The 20621-nt window shown below is 44.7% G+C and overlaps 1 protein-coding gene across 1 annotated transcript in view; it reads left to right on the plus strand.

Moving 5' to 3' along the window:
- The first annotated feature begins 3955 nt into the window (after nt 1–3955).
- The window catches only part of ppp1r16b (protein phosphatase 1 regulatory subunit 16B), a 118255-nt gene continuing 101589 nt past the window's right edge, over nt 3956–20621 (plus strand). Inside the window, exon 1 of the mRNA XM_033041865.1 lies at nt 3956–4364. The gene's annotated coding sequence lies outside the window, so the exon portion shown is untranslated. The remainder of the gene's footprint in view (nt 4365–20621) is intronic.

Here is a 20621-nt window from a genome sequence, read left to right on the forward strand (position 1 = left end):
AACATCGGGAACAATCTTCCTGCATCTAGCCTGTCCAACCCCTTAAGAATTTTGTAAGTTTCTATAGGATCCCCCCTCAATCTTCTAAATTCTAGCGAGTACAAACCGAGTCTATCCAGTCTTTCTTCATATGAAAGTCCTGCCATCCCAGGAATCAGTCTGGTGAACCTTCTCTGTACTCCCTCTATGGCAAGAATGTCTTTCCTCAGATTAGGAGACCAAAACTGTACGCAATACTCCAGGTGTGGTCTCACCAAGACCCTGTACAACTGCAGTAGAACCTCCCTGCTCCTATACTCAAAGACCAATAAGGACATCACCTTGTGGATGGTCCATGTGTAATTGCAGTCAGTTGATAAGACTACTTTCACAAAAGCCCAAACCTCACATAACAGTTGCACAGCTGGTAGAACCACTGCCTCACAACATCAGAGACCCGGGTTCGATCCTGACCACGGGTGCTGTCTGTGTGGAATTTGCACATCTCCCTCTGGCCACTTGGGTTTCCTCCGACAGCTCTGGTTTCCTCCCACATCCCAAACAAGTGCGGGTTTGTAGGTCAATTGGCCCCATGTAAATAGCCCCGAGTGTATAGGGAGTGGATGCAAAAGTTTCCTCATCATTTTGTTTAAATCATGACTCTCTCTCCCAACACTTGAGGAGCGTCCAGATCAAAGGAAGAGCAATAGTTCAAGATGGCAGCTTCTTAAAGCCTAGCATGGCTGAACAATGAATGGAGACACAAGAAACTGCAGATACTGGAATCTTGCATAGAACTGGATATTATTGCTTCCATCACAGTGAGGAATGTGGGGAGTCTGCTGTCGTGGATGTTTATGTTAACTTTTATGTAGTTATGTGTCTTGTTGCTTTTATTTTGTTTGGCGGTATGGTATTTCGAGTTTCACTGTACCTTAATTGGTACAACTGACCTTGAAACCTTGAACTGAATGGAAGTCAGTAGGTTAGGCTGCATCTCTGGAGGACATGTATAGGCAGCATTTCGGGTTAGGACGCTTCTTCGTCTTGGCTATGTTTTGAATCAGACTGATTATTCAGACTCAAAAAGGGTCCCAACATGAAACATTGCCTATCCATGTCCTCCAGAGATGTTGCCTGACCCGCTGAGTTACTCCAGCACTTTGTGTTTTATGCTGAATAATAAATATTAGCCTTACCAGGAATACCCATTCAACTTCATTTGACTTGATATCCATTAGTTGTGGCAGTGTATGCAAGAATACTACATGTAATAGTATGTAACATGGTTAAATAATGTTAACTTCTAATTGCTACAGTGTCATAATTAAATAATTGAGTTCCCAGTGTAAGAAGGAGATGCAGATGCTGGTTTAAATCGACGATAGACACAAAATGCTGGGGTAACTCAGCGGGTCAGGCAGCATCTCTGGAGAGAAGGAATGGGTGACGTTTCGGGTCGAGACCCTTCTTCAGACTGATGTCCGCTGAATTAGTGCCAGGCCAATTTCACTCTATAGTTAGAACTGAAGAACTGAATAGTCATGGATTCCATCCCTAGCAATAAACAAGGTGCTGGGGTAACTTTGAGGGGCAAGTTGCATCTATGGAGGCCGTGAGATGGTCAATGTTTCGGGCCAAGACTCTGCCTCAAGCCCTAATCATGCCGGAGGTCACTGCATCAGGTCCTGATGATTTAGGATCACAACCCTGCAGTGGGCTTAGGGGTGGCACGGTTGCGCAGCGGTAGAGTTGCTGCCTTACAGCGTTAGAGACCCGGGTTCGATCCTGACTACTTGTGCTGTCTGTATGGAGTTTACTCATGCTCCCCGTGACATTGTGGGTTTTTGCCGGATGCTCCGGTTTCCTCCCACATTCCACAGGCGTGCAGGTTTTGTAGGTTAATTGGCTTCTGTAAATTGTCCCTAGTGTTGTAGCATAGAACTCGTGTACGGGGGTGATCGTTGGTCGGCGAGGCCTCGGTGGGCCGAAGGGCCTGATTCCACGCTGTATCTCTAAACTAAACTAAACCCAAAACCTCAAACTTTCTGCATCCTCAACCCATTGAATTCTACCAGTATTTTGCTCCAAACTCCAGCATCTGCAGTCTTGTGTGTCTCCATGATCCTATTCCAGTTCAAGCCCGGAGAGGAGGAGGGGGTACTATGTAAATATTTCATGATTGCCAAACCTAATCAAACAAAACTCTTGGAAATATCAGGGTGTTTACCCATTTATTAATCTGGATTTGCAAATCTCTATGTCAACCTTCACACTTCCCGAAACCCACAGCACAAAGTGTTCTAGCTTATTTGATTGCCGCTGACTGCACTATTTCCATAACCCTCATGTTATGTTCTGAAATGTTTAGCCAGCACTTTCCCCAAATGTTTATGAATAAATGATTCGCCAAATCATTCCAGGCGGATGGTAAATAATGTTTGAAGGAACTGCAGATGCTGGTTTACACCGATGATGGACACAAAAATCTGGAGTGACTCAGCGGGTCAGGCAGCATCTCTGGGGAAAAGGAAGAGGTGACATCTCAGGTTGAGACCCTAAATCGTGTTGCCTCACAACTCGCTCCCGAGGTGCCTGTCAGCTTTACCACACACACCACATGGGGAACAGAGCAGCAAACAATGGGCCAGATCTCTCCCCACCCTGACCAACGCATCACCCTTATGTATTTCTTTCTATCTTTCCGCAGACTGGATAGCACGCAACAAAAGTTTTTCACTCGGTACACGTGACAGTAAATTAAACTTAACAACATTCCTGGTGATCAACTCACCTGCAAGAATGGGCTGATTTGGGGCAACCTATACCGAACGACAACTCGCTTCTCTCTCCAATTAGGCCATTCGGCCCATCAAGCCTACTCCGCCATTCGATCATGACTGATCTATCTCTCCCTCCTAATCCATTCTCCAGCCTTCTCCCCATAACCTGTGACACCTGTACTAATCAAGAATCTATCTATCTCTCTGCCTTAAAAATATCCACTGAAATCTCCTTCATTTCTCTCCACAGATGCTGCCTGACCCTGCTGAGTTCCTCCAGCACTTTGTTGTTGTGCTCAAGATCCCAGCATCTGCAGTTGCTGATGCCTCCCCTTCTCCCATCTGTTGTAAACTCGACTCATGTACAGTCATAGTCACACAGCGTGGAAACAGGCCCTTTGGCCCAACTTACCCACACCGATCAACATGCCCCATCTACACTAGTCCCCCCCTGCCTGTGTTTGACCCATACCCTTCTAAACCTATCCTTTTCATTTAGTTTATTGTCACGTTGTACCGAGGTACAGTGAAAAGCTTTTGTTGGGTGCTAACCAGTCAGTGGAAAGACTATACATGATTGCATTTCGAGCCATCCACATGATAAAGGGAATGTGAACAATGTTTTGTGAATGAATGAACACGTTTATTGGCCAAGTATTCACATACAAGGAATTTGCCTCGGTGCTCCGCCCGCAAGTGACAACATGACACACAATGACAGTCACTGTATGGATAAAGCCAGTAAAGTCCCATCAAAGAGAGTCCAAGGATCTCCAATGAGATAGATAGTAGTTCAGGATCGCTCTCAAGTTGTTGATAGGATGGTTCATTTGCCTGATAACAGATGGAAATAAACTGTCCCTGAATCTGGAGGTGTGCGGTTTCACACTTCTGTGCCTTTTCTTAAACGTTGCGATAGAACCTGCCTCAACTACCTCCTCCAACAGCTCGTTCCATACACCCGCCACCCTCTGTGTAAAAAAAAAAACACCCCTCAGGTTCTTATTAGATCTTTCCCGCTTCACGTTAAACCTCTGCCCTCTGGTTGTCGACTCCCCCACCCTACTCTGGGCAATGCATACTTGTAAATCAAACTCCTCTCCAACTCACTGGCAATCTGCCACAACTCATTTCCATCACGGCTGGCGAATAACTCATGCCACATTTCCACTGAGTAATATCATAAGTGAATGAATCTTCCAATCCCGGGCTGGCTGCCTAACTCACTCCACCTACCGGCTTAGTCTTCCTGCGCTCCAGTGTCTCTGCTCTGCTCTGCCAGCGCTGATCTCGCCTTCCTCCTGCCCCTGCCCCTCTCTGTTGCCCCGTGTGTCTGTTGCCCATCGCACCCCTCCCTCGCCCCCGCCCCCAGCCAGCGTCCCACCCTCCCTCTGTGCCGGACCGGACCTCTGAGTCTGGTGATGGTAGCTCTTTCTCCCACCCGTTCATTGACGGCTGCCTAACTCCCCGAGAGCAGGACGCTGGCGGTTGGGAAGTGTCAGCTCTGGTGATCTACTGATACAACAGCCTGTTGCTCTTCCTCTCCCGCCGGGGACATGAACAGCTCTGCCCCGATCGCCTCGGCTGCTCGACTTCACCGAGGTAAATATCTTTTCATTGTGTATCCCCCAGCGCCTTGATCCTCCCGACCGCTTGACAGAACGTATACATATATATACCTATATGCTCCGTAAAACTATCGCGATCGACTTAAGAATGTTGGTGTTAGTAACTAACACTCGTTATATCAACGGGCTGCCTGTTAAACCCGAGTGCCTATCTTGCAATACGTTACTCGTGGGAGATTTGGATTAAAACTTGTAACAAAAATATCATTTTAAGGATGAATGCCATTTGTGTAGTTAATTCAATCTCTATCTCGCTGGTTTTAGACTATAGTGGATTTTAAGGTGAGAGTGGGGTGCCACCCCACCCTCACCTTAAAATACGCTGTAGTCTAAAACCAGGGGGATTTAATAGGAACCTAAGGGGCGACCTTTTCACAATGGTGGGTGTCTGGAACGAGCTGGCGGAGGAGAAAGTTGAGGCAGGTATTATCACAATGTTTAAGAAACAGTTAGACAGGCACTGGCTAGGTTTAGAGGGATATGGGCAAAATGCAGGCAGGTGGGAGTAGTGTAGAAGGGGGCTAGTTGGGCCGAAGGGCCTGTTTCTACACTGTATCACTCTATGACAACATATCTTGAGGTACACTTAGTAATTGAGTTGGTCAGGCAGCACCTCATAGAGTCATAGAGTAATATAGTATTGAAATAGGCCCGTCAGCCCAACTTGCCCATGCCGACAAAATGCCCCATTTATGCCAATCCAATCTGTTCACGTTTAAACCATATCCCTCTAAATCGTTTCTATCCACATAAAGAAATGGAAAGGTGAAGGGTCCCAACCTGAAACGTTGCCTATCCATATCCTCCATAGATGCTGCCTGACCCACTGAATTATTCCAGCTTTTTGACTTTTGCTCAATATACCAGGATTTGCAGCTCCCTTCTACCTCATTGGAGACCTTTAAAATATCTTTAATGGAATTTATCAGACTTTATCTTGCATTAATTAAATGTTATTCCCTTTATCCTGTACCTGTACACTGTGGATGGCTCAATTGTAATCATGTACGGTCTTTCTGCTGTCTGGATAGCATGCAACAAAAAGCTTTTCACTGTACCTCGGTACATATGACAATAATAAACTAAACCTTGTGTCTCCAGATATCTTGCGATGCCCACTTTTTACATGTCAACCGAGACGTATTATTCAACAGTAGATAACACAGTGATCTCCAATCCTTTCCGTATCTAATCTCCACTTTACAGGATATTTGTTAAGTTTAGTTTAGTTTAGAAACACAACATGGAAACAGGTCCGAGCAGGAAGGAACTGCAGATGTTGGTTTAAACCGAAGATAGACACAAACAACTGGAGTAACTCAGCGGGACAGGCAGCATCTCTGGAGAAAAGGAATAGGTGATGTTTCAGGACGAGGCCCTTCTTCAGACACGTTTCGGGTCGAGACCTTTCTTCAGTCTGAAGGAACTGCAGATCCAGCACTTTGTGGGTTTATATCGAAGATAGACATAAAATGCTGGAGTAACTCAGTGGGTCAGGCAGCATTCTGGAGAAAAAGTACGGGTGACGTTTCGGGTCTGAAGAAGGGTTCCGACCCAAAACGCCACCCACCCTTTTTCTCCAGAGATGCTGCCTGACCGGCTGAGTTACTCCAGCACTCTGTGTCTGCTATTTAAATTATCCTGTTCTTCAACACACTTACCCCGAAAGCCATCTCCTGTACACTTTGTGTACTTGAGGTTAATTGGTGGGTTTTTCTAAGAACGGCACTGACAAGATAGGTTGAGTGGGCAGCTTTTGACTCTGGGCTAACATGCCCTGATTGTAATAACAAGGGACTGCAGATGCTGGTTATACCAACAAAAGATACAAAGTGCTGGAGTAACTCAACAGGTCAGGCAGCATCTCTGGAGAATGTGGATAGGTAATGTTTTGATTGTGCAAGATTGGATCTCATTTTAAAGACTTTATATTTTAGCTTGGGTGACCTTGGAGTGCCAGTATGTAAGGTGTATATGATGGTAGTAAGCTAACTGGAGTGGAATCAAGCAAAACCATGTTTAGTTATCACTGATTTCAAGTCTCGAAATTTGTTTTTGTTGGGCTCTTTTTAAAAGATAAACATAAGATGAGGTAGATGTCCCACCTTCATGCGTCAAGATATTCAACAGAGCCGTCACCTGCAAATTCCCTTCCAAATCACACACCAACCCGCATTGCCTTTCCTGAGAGACATGAGGAACTGCAGGAGCTGGAAACTTGAGCAAAACACAAAGTGCTGAAAAAACTCAACGTGTTAGGCAGCATCTGTGGGGGGGGGGGGATCTGTGGAGACCCACACCACCCTGACCACACACTCATTTTACCCCTGCCATCGGGAAGAAGATATAGGAACCGGAAAACTGTAACGTCCAGGTTCAGGAATAGCTACTTCCCTACAGCCACCAGGCTATTAAACATTGCAACCTCCAAATAAACTCTGAACTGCATAGACCTGGGGACATAGGTTTTGTCTTTTTGCACTATTATTGTTTGTTTGTTTTTATGTGTTTGTATGTGTACATATACTGTACTTTGAACTTTATGTTCATACATATATATAAAGATAAAGTTCAGCGTATATACAGTGCATTCAGAAAGTATTCAGACCCCTTCACTTTTTCCACATTTTGTTACGTTACAGCCTTATTCTAAAATGGATTAAATTCATTTTTTTTATCAGCAATCTACACACAATAGCCCACAATAAAGAAAGTGAAAACAGGTGTTTAGAAATTTTTGCAAAATAATTAAAAATAAATAACTGAAATATCACATTTACATAAGTATTCAGACCCTTTACTCAGTACTTTATTGAGGCACCTGTGGCAGTGATTACAACCTCAAATCTTCTTGGGTATCACGCTACAAGCTTGGCACACCTGTATTTGGGTAATTTATCCCATTCTTCTCTGCAGATCCTCTCAAGCTCTCTCAGGTTGGATGGGGAGTGTCGATGCACAGCTATTTTCAGGTCCCTCCCGAGATGTTCGATCAGGTTCAAGTCCGGGCTCTGGTCGGGCCACTTACGGACATTCACAGACTTGTCACAAAGCCACTCCTGCGTTGTCTTGGACGTGAGCTTTAGGTCGTTGTTCTGTTGGAAGGTGAACGTCTGCCCCAATCGAGGTCCTGAACGCTCTGGAGCAGGTTTTCATCAAGGATCTCTCTATACTTTGCTCCGTTCATCTTTACCTCGATCCTGACTGGTCTCCCAGTTCCTACCGCTGAAAAACATCCCTACAGCATGATGCTGCCACCACAATGCTTCACCGTAGATATGGTATTGGCCAGGTGATGAGCGGTGCCTGTTTTCCTCCAGACGTGACACTTGGCATTCAGGCCAAAGAGTTCAATCTTGGTTTCATCAGGCCAGGGAATCTTGTTTAGGTGCCTTTTGGCAAACTCCAAGCGGGCTGTCATGTGCCTTTAACTGAGGAGTGGCTTCTGTCTGGCCACTCTACAATGAAGGCCTGATTGGTGGAGTGCTGCAGATATAGTTGTCCTTCTGGAAGTTTCTCCCATCTCCACAGAGGAACTCTGGAGCTCTGTCAGAGTGACCATCGGGTTCTTGGTCACCTCCCTGAATATGTTAGTAAGTCTCTATCCTAAGGCCTTTCTCCCCCGATTGCTCAGTTTGGCCAGGCTCTATGAAGAGTCCTGGTGGTTTCAAAGTTCTATTTATGAATGACGGAGGCCACTGTGCTCTTCGGGACCTGCAATGCTCCAAAAAATGTTTTATACCCTTCCCCAGGTCTGTGTCTCAACACAATCCTGTCTCGGAGGTCTACAGACAATTCCTTCGTCTTCATGGCTTGTTTTTTGCTCTGACATGCACTGTTAACTGTGGGACCTTATATAGACAGGTGTGTGCCTTTCCAAATCATGTACAATCAATTTAATTTACCACTTGTAGACTCCTATCAAGTTGTAGAAACATCTCAAGGATAATCAATGGAAACACGATGCACCAAAGCTCAATTTTGAGAGTCACAGCAAAGGGTCTGAATACTTACGTAAATGTGATATTTCAGTTATTTATTTTTAATTATTTTGCAATAATTACTAAACACCTGTTTTCGTTTTTATATTATGAGGTATTGTGCGTAGATTGATGATAAAAAAATATGACTGTAACCAATTTTAGAATAAGGCTGTAATGTAACAAAATGTGGAAAAAGTGAAGGGGTCTGAATACTTTCTCAATGCACTGTACACACATATATATACATATGTGAAGAATATGTACATATGTAACAATATAATAAACTGAAAAAAGTTCCAAGTCCAGTATTTATATTATATATATATATATATAGAGAGAGCTTTTTTCACTTTATTATATTATTATATATTTACACAAGTAAGTGTAAATAATATATTATATATATATATATATATATATACTGCAAGTAAGAATTTCAGTGTTCTGTCTGGGACATGTGACAATAAAACACTCTTGACTCTTGAATGGATAGTCAGGACGGGACCCTTCATCAGGCTGAATTGCCATTCCTTTCTTGCTTTGGGCCGAGATCCAAGAACTTCTACAGCAGGAGGATGTAAATTATTGCACCAGAAGGACTGAAGCAATGCAATAGTGCAGACCACCACTATCCCCAATGGGGCAAGTAGGACAAAGCATCAAAGGAGAGCCTTTCCCTGAGATGGTGGGAGAGTACAGGACCAGAGGGCACAGCCTCAGAATACAAAGTTGTACCTTTAGATTGGAGATGTGGAGCAAATTATTTAGTCAGAGGGTGATGAATCTGTGGGAAATCATTGTCACAGATGGCTGTGGAGGCCGTCATTGAGTATTTTTAAAGTGGAGATTAATAGGTTTGTGATTAGTAATGGCATCAAAGGTTATGGGGAGAAGGCAGGAGAATGGGGTTGAGAGGGAAAGATACATCAGCCATGATCGATTGGTGGAACTGACTCGATGGGCTGAATACCTAATTCTGCTCCTGTGTCTTATCTGCTTCAAGGAAATGAATGAAAAATAATCTTATCGTATGATGCAGTTTTGATTTCTATTGCGACGGCCATAGTAAAAAATGAGAGAGTAGCATAGAAAATTGGTCATGGTTTGTTATTGTCACGTGTACTGAGATACAGTGAGAAACTTTGTTACTAATATCAATCTTGTCAGTGATAACCTCCAGATATAGCAGTGTTGAGATGATACAGGGAATATGACTGATCATATGGAATAACATAGAACTAGTGATCAATGGTTGGCGTGGACTCGGTCGACCGAAGGGCCTGTTTCCATGCTGTATCGTTCAATCAATCAATCAGTATGGGTAAGAGTTATGGAGAAATAAGGAACTGCAGAAGCTGATTTACAAAAAATGACACAAAGAGCTGGAGTAACCCAGCAGATCAGCCAGCATCTCTGGGGAACATGGATAGATGACATTTCAGGTTGGGTCACTTCTTCAGACTGATTGTGCTGAGGGGAGGGGGAGAGAAAGAGAGGAAAGGAAAAAAGGAGGGGCAGGACGAAGCCTGGTGAGTGATTGGTGGATACAGGTGAGGGGGGAGTTTTTTTTGATCGGCAGATGGTTGGACAAAGGCCAGGGATGAAAGATAAAAGGCATGAGATAAGGATAGAAGAGGAGCAAATTGTGAAGCCAGAGGATGGAATATAAGTGGAAGGAGAAGGGAAAAATCGGTGCGCATAATAGGGAAGAGAGGGAGAAGGGAGAGAAGAAGCTTGAGATCCGTGTAGCTCTGTGAAATCTCTCTCTGCATGGAAAAAATAGAGCTGGAGGTGATTTGCTTTGGATAATCATAGCATTTGTTTGCAGCCTCCCTCTGCAAGTTATCTAGGGGTGAACTTGGTCCAATTATCCACGTTGCTGATCAGCATTTGGTCGATCTACTGGTTACACAAGTCTTTGCTGAACAGCTAACTTCAGTTCCTTTTGGCATGGCCTTCAGTCAGTGTTGTGTACTTTAAATGATTGGAGGGGCTTTTTCACTCATGACAATTAGGGTGTTGACTATAAGATGTTTCAATGGAATATTCTTCATGTTGATGGCTGAGCAGAGGAATTGAATTCAATATTTAATATGGAGCATACTTTAAACATGTAAATCATTGCCCTGGCTTGCCTTTGGGATATGTGCAAGAAAACCACATTGCCTGAAAATCAAATTAATTTAAGTGCTGATTGCCTGCCTTATCTTATTTTGCATTCTAATGTAATGGCCTGAAGGAATGGATAAGACAAGATGTCAGTCGCTTCTATGCCTGGCCCCACCTGTTTAAGTGATTGAAAGATACAGTAGCACGGTGATGCAGTGGTAGAGTTGCTACCTCACAACGCCAGGTTCGATCCTGACCACGGGTGCTGTCTGTATGGAGTTTGTACATTCACGCTGTGACTGCGTGGGTTTTCACCGGGTGCTCCGGTTTCCCCCCCATATCCCAAAGGCGTGCAGGTTTGTAGGTTAATTGGCTTCAGTAAAATTATAATTTGTCCCTAATGTTCGCTGGTCGGCGCGGACTCAGTGGACCAAAGAACCTGTTTCCATGCTATATATCTGAAGACCAAAGAATGAAAGCATGCGCTTCGGCCCACCGAATCCATACCGACTATTGATCACCGGTACACAGCAGTTCTATGTTAGAAACAAAGAACTGCAGATGCTGGTTTATCCCAAAGATAGACACAAAGTGCTGGAGTAACTCAGCATCTCTGGAGAAAAAGGATAGGTGACGTTTCGGGTCGGGACCCTTCTTCAGTCTGAAGGATTCTTCACTCGAAATGTCACCTTATCCTTTTTCTTCAGAGATGCTGCCTGACCCGGTGAGTTACCCCAGCACTTTGTGTTATCACTAGATCTATGATATCCCACTTTTTGCATCCACTCCCTACACACTAGAGGTAATTTACAGAGGACAATTAACCTGCAAACCCACACGTCTTTGGTGGAGAAATGAGGAACTGTAGATGCTGGATTACATACACACAAAGACACAAAGTGCTGGAGTAACTCAGTGGGTCAGGCAGCATATCTGTAGAACATGGATAGGTGACATTTCGGGTGGGGACCCTTCTTCATGTTGCACGTCTGCGGGATGTAGGAGGAAACCGGAGCACGCGGAGGAAACTTATGTGGTCACAGGGAGAACGTGCAAACTCTACACAGACAGCACCCGCAGTCAGGATTGAACCCGGGTCTCTGACACTGTGGAGCAGCAACTCCACAATCTGCGCCACTGTGCTGCATTCTGCGCTGTTCCTTGGAAAGGGAGAGGAGGAATAGGGAAGAGAAAATTGAGCTGCAGCCTGCCCTCTCTCTCCATCACCCTCTCCACCACCATCTGTGTACAGCTGAACTACAATGGAAGTTCAGGAAACAGAGACTGGGTGAAGTGTTTTGTATGAAGTGAAACTTGGAAGGGTGGGGTAGGATAGGAATATATTGCTAGAGATTCCTCCAGTTACTGCCCCCATCAGCAAGTTCACGAGTCTTCTTTCAGGAAGCAGCTCTAAACAACTTTAGGTCAGTCCTCACAGAGAGCCTTGCATGTCATTGTGGTCGCCCCATTACAGGAAGGATGTGGAGGTTTTGGAGAGGGTGTAGATAGAAGATGTTTACCAGACTGCGACCTGTATTAGAAGATATTAGTTGCAAGGGGGAGGTTGGATTGTTTTCTCTGAGATGCTGGAGGTTGAGAGGAAACCTGATAAAAGTAGATAAAGTCTTGAGAGGCACAAATAAAGTCAGATCCTTTTTCCCAGGGTGGAAATGTTGGAAATGTCAAAGACTAGAGGGCTTAGCTTCAAGGCATAGCTTTAAGGTGAGAGGGGCAACGTTTAAAGATGTGTGGGGCAAGTTGTTGAGACAGTGGGTGGTGGGTGCCTGGAACATGCTGCCCTGGGTGGTGCTGAAGGCAGTTACTAGTGCCATTTAAGTGGCTTTTAGATAGCCATGTGGATATGCGGGGAATGGAGGGATATGAATCACATACAGGTAGAGGAGATCAGTTAACTTGGCATCAGGTTCGGCACAGACATTGGGGGCTGATAGGCCTGTACCTTCAGGTAGAAGGTACAGCAGCCTGAAGACTGCAACGTCCAGGTTCAGAAATAGCTACTTCCCCACAGGTTATTAAACTCAACTGAAACAAATATCTGAACATTAATAGACCATTATCTGTTTATTTCAAGTTCAAGTGAGTTTATTGTCATGTGTCCCTGTATAGGACAATGAAATTCTTGCTTTGCTTAAGCACACAGAAAATAGTAGGCATTTACTACAAAACAGATAGATGTGTCCATATACCATGATATAAATATATACACACATGAATAAATAAACTGGTAGTGCAAATAACAGAAAGTGATTGCTAATAATCAGAGTTTTGTCCGAGCCAGGTTTAATAACCTGATGGCTGAGGGGAAGTAGCTATCCCTGAACCTGGTTGTTGCAGTCTTCAGGCTCATGTACCTTCTACCTGAAGGTAGCAGGGAGATCAGTGTGTGGCCAGGATGGTGTGGGTCTTTGATGATACTGCCAGCCTTTTTGAGGCAGCGACTGCGATAAATCCCCTCGATTTGAAACTTTATCCATTTGAAACTATTTGCACTTTATCTGCTTATTTATTGATGTGTGTATATATTTATATAATGGTATATGGATTCACTGATCAGTTCTGTATTCATGCCTACTATATTCTGTTGTGCTGAAGCAAAGCAAGAATGTCATTGTCCTATCTGGGACACATGACAATAAACTCTCTTGACTTGACTTGTTCCTGTGCTGTGCTGTTCTATGTTCTAAAGTCCTTCACCCATCTAGAAGGACCACACCAGGCAGCGATATGAAAGAATACTCTCCAATGCTTTCTTCAACACAATCCAGGAAAAAAAAAGCAGCCGGTTTTAATGGCACCCCATCCATCATTGTAAGTATTTGCTTTGGTGCCACCAGTACACAGAGCTGGATGATGGACTGTTTCCAAAATACACAGCAGCAACTTGCCAAAGCCCTGAAAAAATACATTAACTTCGAAACCTGCACCCTTTACCACTCATAAGTACAAGGGATCCAGACACATGAGAATACCTCCAACTGCAAGATCCTGACAGGGAAGTATAAGCGGTGTTCCAGTTTCCTCGTATGAGTGGGCTCAGCTTTTTATGCGGGGTATGCTAAACAGGACGGCCCAGTGTGTAGGAAGGAACTGCACATGCTGGTTTACACCGAAGGCAGACACAAAATGCCGGAGTAACTCAACGGGACAAGCAGCATCTCTGGCGAAAAGGAATAGGTGATGTTTCGGGTCGAGACCCTTCTTCAGACCAATGGGTCCAATGGGTTATTCCTTGCGGTATGTGTCAACGTCGAAACTCTTCAGGGATGCTCGAAACAGTGGAGGACATCCACACATCGCCCGGGCAGGCCGACCCCTGCAACTCTGGCCCAGTGCCGCTGCCAAGACAACGGGCCTTTATGGCCAAGTTAAGACTCTAACGTAGTCGGACATAAAAATTCGGACTTGATAAGATGGTGCCTAAAACGCGACGACTCTCGTGGACTGACAGTGTGTTCTACCTGTCTTACACTCTTATACCTAGCTTGATGATGCCTAATGCCTAGTGGGATTGTCACTGAACTGTATGCAAAAATAAAAGAGTTTGACTGTAGGTGCAGAATTAGGTCAATCGGCGCATCAAGTCTACTCCAACATTCAATCGTGGCTGTGCTATCTTTCCCTTTCAATCCCATTCTCCAGCGTTTTCCACAAAACCGCTGACACCTGTACTAATCAAGAATCTGTCAGTCTGCGCCCTTAAAAAAATCCATTGACGGCATCCATAGCCACCTATGGCAATGAATTCCACAGATCCACCAACCTTTAACTAGAGAAATTCATCCTCATCTCCTTTTTAAAGGTAGGTCCTTTTATTCTGAAGCTGTGATCCTTGACTTTCCCACTAGTGGAAAAATCCTCCACACATCTGATCATCCACTGATTGTGGATAGTCAGCCATGATCACATTGAAAGGCGGTGCTGACTCGAAGGCCCGAATGGCCTACTCCTGCACCTATTGTCTATTGTCTATTGTCACTCTATCCAGGCCTTTAATATTTGGTAAATTTCAATGAGATATCCTCTCGTCCTTGCAAAATCCAGCGAGTACAGGCCCAGTGTCATCAAACGCTCATCATATGCCAACCCAATCATTCCTGGGATCATTCTCGTAAACCTGCTCTGGACCCTCTCCAGTGCCAGCACATCCCTCCTCAGATATGGGGCCCAAAGGTACACATGACAATAAAGTACCCTTGAATTGAACCATTGAATCACTTATTCTGTTCACCATGCAATTAATTGTCCATTAAAACGTCAAATAAACGCATGATGTTGTTGCAAGGTCAAGAAAGATATTTCTGAGACAGTTTCAAGTGGAACCAATGCTTTAACGTAATCTAACTTTTTATCCAACTCCGAATCAAACACGTCTTTTCAGGAAGTACAGCACAGTTACTCCTTGCTTTGAGTGAAAAAGTCCTCATCCTATAGATGCACCTCAATAAGACTTTGGTTCGGCCACATTTGGAGTACTGCATGCAGTTCTGGTCGCCCCATTACAGTAAACATGTGGAGGCTTTGGAGAGGGTGCCGAGGAGATTTACCAGAATGATGCCTGGATTTAGGTATATTCACCACAAGGAAAGGATGGACAGACTTGGATTGTTTTCTCTGGAGCATCAGAGGTTGAGGGGGCACCTGATAGAAATATATATAATTATGAGAGGCATAGACAGGATAAACAGTTAGAACCTTTTTTCCCAGGATGGAAATGTTCAACACTAGAGGGCACAGCTCTAAGGTGAGAGGGGGAAAGTTTAATGGCGATGTATGGGGCAAGTTTTTACACATAGTAGTGGGGGCCAGGAACGCATTGCCAGGGGTGGTGGTGGAGGCAGATAGTGGCGTTTAAGAGGTTTTTAGCTGGGTGCATGAATGCGCAGGGAATAGAGGGATTTGGATCATGTCCAGGCAGAATGTGATTAGTTTAACTTTGCATCAAGTTCGGCACAAGCATCGTAGCTGAAGGGCCCCTTCCTGTACTGTACTGTTGTGGGTTCTATGTTTTGTCTGGCATCTCCTGGAACAATGTTGGGTAAGTAAGCGGACAGGATATTAAGAGTTTTAAAGACTCCCCATGCATCAGTTTCAGTATTTGCTTTGCCAGCATCAGTACATTGAGCTGTATGATGGAATATTTCCAAAATATACAGCTCAACTTGCCTAAGGCTCTATCGACAGTACAATGTGATCCAAACCTGCTCCCTTTACCATCAATACTCCAACGTAAAGAGGGGCCCCGAACCGAAACATCACCCTTCCTTGTTCTCTACAGATGCCCCCTGTCCTGCTGAGTTACTCCAACACTTAGTGTCTTTTTTTAAAGGTGACTCAATGATTCAATGATACTTTAATCTCACATGTACCTAGGTACAGTAATATCCTTTGTTTTTGCATACAACTCGGAACGATCAGACTCCACCCAGGTAGTTCACAATTAGTCACCACCTTTTCTGGTGCCGACAAAGTTTCTCAACTTCTTAGTGCAGTCTTATCTTCTGGCAGCAGCAAACCAGGCTTGCCGCCACAGAGAGCCCCTCTGCCAGACCCCTCTGCTGGGCCCCTCTCCATTCTCGATGGCCCCCCACTGGGTCCCTCGTTCTTGGCGGCTTGGCCTGCCGAGTTGCTCTTGCCGGCCCTCTTTGTTCTCGGTGGCCCCTCCCCCCCCATTCCGGGTTGCTCTCGGGCCTCCGGGTCGTCCGGCTCCGCGCCGCATCCTGGGAGCCTTCTGCCGCCACACGCCGCATCCCGGCCAAGACAAGAGTCACTGCCCGGTTATCCATCCTCTGACCCTGTGATTAGTTTGTATTGTATTGTATTGTATTCAAATTTATTGTCATTGTCTCAGTTAGAGACAACGAAATGAATTTCCCTTACAGGCAGTATCATAAAAATAAATAAATAATAATAAATAATAAAACATATTAAAAATAAAATGGAATTTAAAAAAAAGCACAAACACTGAAAGTCCACGACACAACATAACACAGTGGCACCAAGGTGAGGAAGGCACCATAGTCCAGCCAGCCTCCCCTCCGTTCTTCCCAGATGTTCACTCGTGGTCGAGGCCTTCCTAGCACCCGCAGTCGCCGCACCGGGTGGCCCGATGTTCAGGCCCTCACGCCGGGCTGGTGGAACGCTGATGGTAGTTTGATTTGTGAAGGATGCTGAGAGGAATTTGGGGACGGGGTTTGTGAAATGATTGAAGGGAGGCGCTGTCCACATGCATGGCTTAATCCTTTTTTCCCCTCGTGTTTAATGTAAACTTGTAATACAAGGTACGACAAGCCAAGATTTTAATCACCGAGCTTACCTTTGTAGTGATACCTATTTGGCACAAGTAGAGTCAGGGGATTAATGACCACACGGACATTTAGTCCCTCAGCTTTCTGCAGTGTTCTGCGGTCACTGTTGGGCAATTGGGTAAAGGAAGGCTGGAATGGGGGTCTGCTGCTTACCAATAGTTCATTAAATGACATTCCATCTCACATAGAAAGAATGGTCAGAGGGTTAAAGCCTCCAGCAAAGGCAGCACCTTATGGATGGAAGGATTTAAAGTTTTAATGCTTAACATTTTCTAAGATAGTTTAGTTGTTTAGTTTATCATCACGTGTACCGAGGTACAGTGAAAAGCTTTTTGTTTCATGCTATCCAGTCAGCGGAAAGACTATACATGATTACAATCGAGCCGTTCATGGTGTACAGCAGTTTTTTTAGTTTCGTTTAGAGATACAGCCTGGAAACAGACCCATCGGCCCACCGAGTCCGCACCGACCAGCGATCCCCGCACACTAACAATACCCCACACACACTAGGGACAATTTACAATTTTACCAAGCCGATTAACCTACAAACTGTATGACTTTGGGAGGTTGGAGGAAACCGGAGCTCCCGGAGAAAACCCACGCAGGTCACAGGGAGAACATACAAACTCCGTACAGACAGCACTCGTAGTCAGGAACGAACCCGGGTCTCTGGCGCTGTAAAGCCCAACTAGCCCATACCGCCCAACATGTCCCATCTACACTAGTCCCACTTGCCTGCATTTGGCCCATATCCCTGTAAACTTGTCCTACCCATATACCTGTCTATTTGTTTCGTAAACGTTGCGATAGTCCCTTCCTCAACTACCACCTCCGGCAGCTCGTTCCATACACCCATCACCCTGAGTAACACACAGAAAAAATCTCAAGAAAACACATTGTGCCACTGTGTTCCTGTGACATGAATTTATGAACCGACAGTAATAAATCCAATGATGCGATGTAATGCTGAACTTGGTCACTTAAAAAAAATGTTAGGGATTTCAGAGCCAGGAAGAGCCTGGTGTTTTTGGAGGAAATGGAAGTGTTTTTGGTATTTATATTCATTGAGAGCGGGAGGAAAATGACTCAACGGTCTAAGTGACCATCTGTCGCTGAGAATGCTTCCAAGTATTTCAGAGGAAACAGGAATATGGGTAAGCCTTTCCCAATTGGATCATGTTTTGTGCAAGTCTAAACTGAAACAAAGACTTGCATTACATCAGCAGCCTGAGCCAGGAACAAAGGCTGTACCCACTTGTAGCAGCCTCTCCAGGACATCGTGACCTGTCGTCGAGGGAAAGGGGAAAACTTAACTGGTGAGAAGTGAATGCTTGTTTTTACGTGTATGGTAGAGAAGTCCAAAAACACACAACTCCAGATTCAGGGACAGTTTCTTCCCAGCTGTTATCAGGCGACTGAACCATCCTACCGACAACTGGGGAGCAGTGCTGAGCTACTGTCTACCTCATTGGAGACCCTTGGACTATCTTTGATCAGACTTTACTGACTTTATCTTGCACTAAATGTAAATCATTGTGTTCCCTTTATCATGTATCTGTACACTGTGGATGGCTTGATTGTAATCATGTATTGTCTTTCCACTGACTGGTTAGCATGCAACAAAGGCTTTTCACTGTACCTCGGCACATGTGATGATAAACTAATGACCAATGACTAAGCAGCCCACTCAACCTGACCAGCCTCAGCTGATATTTATTCTTTCCTTATGTCCTTATCATGTCATTTCCTTCTGTTCTTTTCATATTCATAGAGTCATAAAGTGTGGAAGCAGGCCCTTCGGCCCAACTAGCCCATACCGCCCAACATGTCCCATCTACGCTAGTCCCACTTGCCTGCATTTGGCCCATATCCCTGTAAACTTGTCCTACCCATATACCTGTCTATTTGTTTCGTAAACCTTGCGATAGTCCCTTCCTCAACTACCACCTCCGGCAGCTCGTTCCATACACCCATCACCCTTTGTGTGAAAAATTCACCCCTGTTAAATCTCCCTCCTTTCACCTTAACCCTGTGTCCTCTGGTTCTCGATTCCTTTACTCTGGGTAAAATACTCTGTGTGCCTACCCGATCTATTCCTCTCATGATTTTATACACAATGATTTCCTCTCACTCATGCACTTTCCTGGCTTCCCCTTAATGTGGCTATGGAGCCATTGGTTTGTTATTCTTCGAGGCGAGCGTCACCATTTCAAATTCCTTTGCAAGTCTTGCTCTTAATTGAAAAGGTGGGATGTCAGCTTCACGAGTCAAGAGTCAGGAGTGTTTTATCATCGTATGTCCCGAAACAGAACAATGAAATTCTTACTTGCTGTAGCACAACAGATATGTAAACATAGTAGTCTGTAAACCCCCGCTCCAAAAAATTAAAAAAACAAACAATAAACAAACAATAATAGTGCTCAATAAGTCAAAAATAATGCTCTGATGTCCACAGTGTATAGTTCAAAGCTTATTTGTGGTGTTTAATAGCCTGATGGCTGTAGGGAAGCTGTTCCTGAACCTTGACATTACAGTTTTCAGGCTTCTATACCTTCTTCCCGATGGCAGGAGTGCAATGAGAGCGTGGCTAGGGTGGTGTGGGTCTCTGACGACGCTGACTGCCTTTTTGAGGCAGCGACTCTTGTACGTAGATCCTTTCGATGGTGGGGAGGCCAGTACCGGTGAAGGACTGGGTAGCGTTCATCACCTCTTGCAATCTTCTTTGTTCCTGGGTATTTGAGTTGCCGAACCGGGCCATGATGCTACGATGCAAACCGGAGCACCCAGAGGCAACCCACGCCGTTAGATTACATGAGAAACTTTTGGCAGGGAGCTGCGATTCTTCCTGCCGCTGTTATTGGAAAGATACTTTCTTGATCTCGCAACAATATCATATGTTTGCTTGGTGTGCTAATGTACGACCACACGGTGAACAGAAAACGAGACTCAAAGACTGTACACGGAAACTAGAATGGGGAAAGCAAAGAAGAAAAGAGAATCTCGAAAAATCACGAACAACTGATGCTTCAGCACCCCTACATCTCTGACATGCAGGTTTGCCAGTTAATTGCCCCTAGTGCGTGGGAACATAGAACTAGGGTACGGATGATCAATGGTTGCCAAGGGCCGAAGGGCCTGTTTCCACGCTGCATCTCTAAACTCTAAACTAAACTTGACAGAAAAGTAAGGGATTCTGCAGAGACATCTAAAGCATCTTCCCCTGTGGTCCCAAAACACGTCTTGTCGTTGGGAAGAATGATTCTATTTACAGCAAGTTGCGTGTGCTGTCGACTCTAGGGCCTGCACTGCCTACTAATTTGAGAGAGCTTTTATGTTTTGGATGACTCGTGAACCAATTGACCTTCCGTATCTCAGGATGATTTGTGTAATATGGTAGTCATTGTATTCAGCCTAAGTGGTTTGTGTTGGTAATTATGCTCAGTGTGTGTCTTCACCCTTTCCCCCTCGTGTTTGCTTAGTTTTCAATGAATACCTCTGTGTGATTTGCCAGAACTACTCATTGCTGACCCTGTCTCTGAGTAAGGAAGCTAGTCCTTACATTTCTCTTACAAACTCACCAAAATAACTGTTTTGTTTTTAAAGTTGGGTTAGATTAAAATCCCATTGTCTTATCACAGTGAACCAGTTGCACCCCTTCTTCCTGGTGTGATAGATGGGGAATGAGTCATCCTAGCAACTCTATTAGACATTACATTTTTGAGATAAAGCACAGAAACAGGCCCTTCAGCTCATCGAATCCATGCTGACCAGCGACCACCTTGCACACTAGCACTATCCTACACGCTGGGGACA

Source organism: Amblyraja radiata, chromosome 23 (genome assembly GCF_010909765.2).
Source record: "Amblyraja radiata isolate CabotCenter1 chromosome 23, sAmbRad1.1.pri, whole genome shotgun sequence".
Lineage (NCBI taxonomy): Eukaryota > Metazoa > Chordata > Chondrichthyes > Rajiformes > Rajidae > Amblyraja > Amblyraja radiata.